This window comes from Salmo salar, chromosome ssa04 (assembly GCF_905237065.1).
Source record: "Salmo salar chromosome ssa04, Ssal_v3.1, whole genome shotgun sequence".
Taxonomy (NCBI): domain Eukaryota; kingdom Metazoa; phylum Chordata; class Actinopteri; order Salmoniformes; family Salmonidae; genus Salmo; species Salmo salar.
In genome coordinates, this window is record NC_059445.1 from 28,971,167 (window position 1) to 28,975,449 (window position 4,283).

Sequence of the window (4,283 nt, forward strand, 5' to 3'; positions counted from 1 at the left end):
GGATACTGCCCCCTAGCCTTAAGAAGAAGGAAAGAAATTCCACAAATTAACTTTTAACAAGGCACACATGTTAATTCAAATGCATTCCAGGTGACTACCTCATGAAGCTGGTTGAAAGAATGTCAGGAGTGTGCAAAGCTGTCAGCAAGGAAAAGGGTGGCTACATTGAAGAATCTCAAATATAAAATATGTGTTATTTCAAAGTTTTGATTTCTTCACTATTATTCTACAATGTAGAAAATAGTTTAAAAAAAGAACAATCCTGGAATGAGTAGGTGTGTCCAAACTCTCTCTTGTGTGTGTGTGTGTGTGTGTGTGTGTGTGTGTGTGTGTGTGTGTGTGTGTGTGTGTATTACTACCCAACTTTAGCAGCCCAATTGTAACTGAACAGGATTTGAACCCAAGGTATCCTGTGCTCCACAAGACTGTTAGCCGCCTAAGCTGAAGTAAGGCATATTTTATAGTTCTACTCTACTTCTGCAAACTGGCGAACTGTTAACAACTTTTTTTGTGTCAACATCAGGGGAATTGACAGAGGACAGCACCATGTGGAGAAGCCTGTCCAAATATGTCTGTGTCTTCTTCCTGCTGGCCCTGTCAAGCCTCCTTTTCCTCTTAAGCAACATCAACATTCTGGAGGTAAGGGAAGCCATCTGCACTCATAACAAGTCCAACCTCCTTTATTGCTCCCGAGTGGCACAGCGGTCTAAGGCACAGCATCTCAGTGCATCTCAGTGCAAGAAGCGTCACTACATTCCCTGGTTCGAATCCAGGCAGTATCTCATCCGGCCGTGATTGGGAGTCCCATAGGGTGGCGCCCAATAGGACCAGCGTCGTCCTGGTAGGCCGTCATTGTAAATAAGAATTTGTTATTAACTGACTTGCCTAGTTAAATAAAGGTTAAATAAAAATACAAAATTATAATAATATTCTTCCCACATTGCTTCAATAACCATCCTTTACCTCAATAACCATCCTTTACCTCTCGCCGAGCCGTGCTGTTTACGCCCAGTTTTCATTGAAATTAATGGTAGCGTTGCACGCTCTGCAAAAGTTACACTTTATGCCTGTTAGTGACCTTTACTTTTCTCCTTAGCAGAATCTGAACTGCCAAACAGTGTCAACATTATACCAGCTCCAGAGCAGCATCCACACAGCTTTCTTTTCAGAGGCCCCTTTTCCTCTGGACCGCAACCATAGCTACTGTGGCCTCCTGGGCCAGAAGCCCTCACCCGAGGAGGCTCTGGAAGAGCATTACCTCCTGGAGTCCATCGCCTGGCCAGAGCCTACGCACCATTCTGAGAGTGTGTCCCTGGACCACACCAGTGATCCTGCACACAGCCTTTTTGTGATCCTGCCAGCAAGGGGCAGGAGTGAGTGGCATGTGGGGGACCAGCTGGAGGCTTTTGTCCAGATGTATGATTTTCAGGGGCATCCCAAGAGCCATGGTGGAGACTTCTTGCTGGCCCGACTGCACTCCTCTGAATTGGAGGCAGGCGTTGCAGGACAGGTGCTGGACCACAGGAATGGGACCTACTCTGCCATTTTCCCATTACTATGGCAAGGGTCTGCACAGGTGGAGATGACACTGGTCCATCCAAGTGAGGCAGTTCATGTTCTACGACGGTTACGAGAGGAACTGCCCGACCGGGTTTTCTTTAAGAGTCTCTTCCGCTCTGGAAAACTGTCTCAGACAACTATATGTAACCTGTGTCTGCCAACAAGCCAGAAGCTGCTGTGCAATTACACAGACGCCCACACGGAGGAGCCCTGGTACTGCTACAAGCCCAAGATGCTGAGTTGTGACACACGGATCAACCACGCAAAGGGAGGCTATGTGAAAGATCTGCTCACCAACAAAGAGGCATTGCTCTTCCAGAGGTTAGTAAGGTGTACAGTATGTGAGCTCTTCCAGAGGTTAGTAAGGTGTACAGTACATGAGTGAATGAGTGTAAGTGTGTCTCATTTAATCACAGACTTTGTTTCCGATGTATCAGATTGCTTGCTGCAGTGTATTTATTTAACATTAACTGCTGTGTATTTATTTTATTTTTTCTCAGTGGTGTAAACATCAAAGTTCACATACATCCTTCAGGGTCTGACAGTGTCACTGTGCTGCCTGAGAAAAAAGGTAGGCGAGCAAGGAGATGCTACAGTAAAACTGTGAGTTTATCGGTTGTGTACTTCCTTTTCCAGCCTAGCTGCTATTAAGTGCCACGTGGCTGTATACTTCAACACTGGAGAGGTTCTGCATGTGCTGGATAGTATTCCATCTCTCACTCTCTGCTGCCTCAAGTGCTTTCTAACTCTCTCTTCCATCCCACTACTGCATTTACAGTATTGTAAGGCAGGGAAGTGCCAGCACCTTTGTTTCCATTGTGTTGTGTACCTGCAAAGTGATGATGCTGGCTGGTGCATCATGCTTGTGTTACTCTTTCAGACAAAGCAGACGTGGAGAGAAGCAGCATGAAGACGGAACCTACCAGAATCACTCCTTCCGGGTATTACTTCCAAGGGTCATGGCGAGCGCTGACTGGTGGTGTAATACGCCAGTTTAACGACTCTTCTGCCATTACTCAGTGTCTGAAGGGCAAGGTGGTGTACATGTACGGAGACAGTGGTTTGAGTACCTCAACGCATTATTACCACGTGAGTGCTGTCAGCAAGTACTGTAACATCTCTCACTCTCTGCTGCCTCAAGTGCTTTCTAACTCTCTCTTCTGTCTTTCCAACTCCCAACCCAACCCTCCACTCATATCCCTCCATTGTTGTCACAGAGCTGAAGCAGTTTAACCTTCACAGTCCTAAGAATGTGGGGCCCAACATGGCGGTGGACAGCACCCACAACACCCTTCTGAGGTACCGTTGTCACGGTCCTCCAATCCGCTTCACCAATGTCATCGCCAGTGAGATGCGCTACGTAGCTAACGAACTGGATGGCCTGACTGGTGGGCCGAACACTGTGGTGTTTATTAGCATATGGTCCCATTTCAGCACCTTTCCTGTGCAGGTCTACATTCGCCGACTACGCCACATACGGCGGGCAGTGGTGCGGCTTCTGGGCCGGGCTCCGGGGACCATGGTGGTGTTGCGTTCAGCCAACCTCCAGGCCCTGGACCCAGAGGTGAGCCTGTACAATAGTGACTGGTACTCATTGCAGCTGGACGGGGTTCTCAGGGCCATGTTCAGGGGTGTGGATGTCTTGCTGATAGACGCCTGGGAGATGACCCTTGCCCACCACCTCCCCCATGCCCTCCACCCTCCCCCCATCATCATCAAGAACATGATAGATATTATCCTCTCTCGTATCTGCCCATGAAGAGCTAACAGATTAAGGGCTGGATTCTGTATCGCTTAAATATCACGTAAGATCCACGTAAGAATGATGCGTTAATTTCCGATTGATCTCACAGATGCAGTGTTTATTGTGAATGCAGTCTCCACAACCGTGGGAACATTGCCCTTAATTGTCAATTGCGTTATAAAGCGGATCTTCAGCACTACGGATTGAATAGAGCCCTGAGTGAAATGATATGTCAGATTTCTCCATTTGTCAACACGTATACATATTACAAAATGCCTAGCAATTCAAATTTTACCTACCGAATGTTCTGTTGATTTATCTGTTTCCATGTCAGGCTGAATGACCTGTTATTACATTACATTACATTTAAGTCATTTAGCAGACGCTCTTATCCAGAGCGACTTACAAATTGGTGCATTCACCTTATGATATCCAGTGGAACAACCACTTTACAATAGTGCATCTAAATCTTTTAAGGGGGGAGGGTAGAAGGATTACTTTATCCTATCCTAGGTATTCCTTAAAGAGGTGGGGTTTCAGGTGTCTCCGGAAGGTGGTGATTGACTCCGCTGTCCTGGCGTCGTGAGGGAGCTTGTTCCACCATTGGGGTGCCAGAGCAGCGAACAGTTTTGACTGGGCTGAGCGGGAACTGTGCTTCCTCAGAGGTAGGGGGGCCAGCAGGCCAGAGGTGGATGAACGCAGTGCCCTTGTTTGGGTGTAGGGCCTGATCAGAGCCTGAAGGTATGGAGGTGCCGTTCCCTTCACAGCTCTGTAGGCAATCACCATGGTCTTGTAGCGGATGCGAGCTTCAACTGGAAGCCAGTGGAGAGAGCGGAGGAGCGGGGTGACGTGAGAGAATTTGGGAAGGTTGAACACCAGACGGGCTGCGGCGTTCTGGATGAGTTGTAGGGGTTTAATGGCACAGGCAGGGAGCCCAGCCAACAGCGAGTTGCAGTAATCCAGACGGGAGATGACAAGT

General features: G+C 47.9%; 1 pseudogene; it reads left to right on the plus strand.

Moving 5' to 3' along the window:
• Positions 1-306: 306 nt before the first annotated feature.
• LOC106602729 (NXPE family member 3-like) lies at positions 307-3,726 on the plus strand (annotated as a pseudogene).
• Positions 3,727-4,283: the final 557 nt, after the last annotated feature.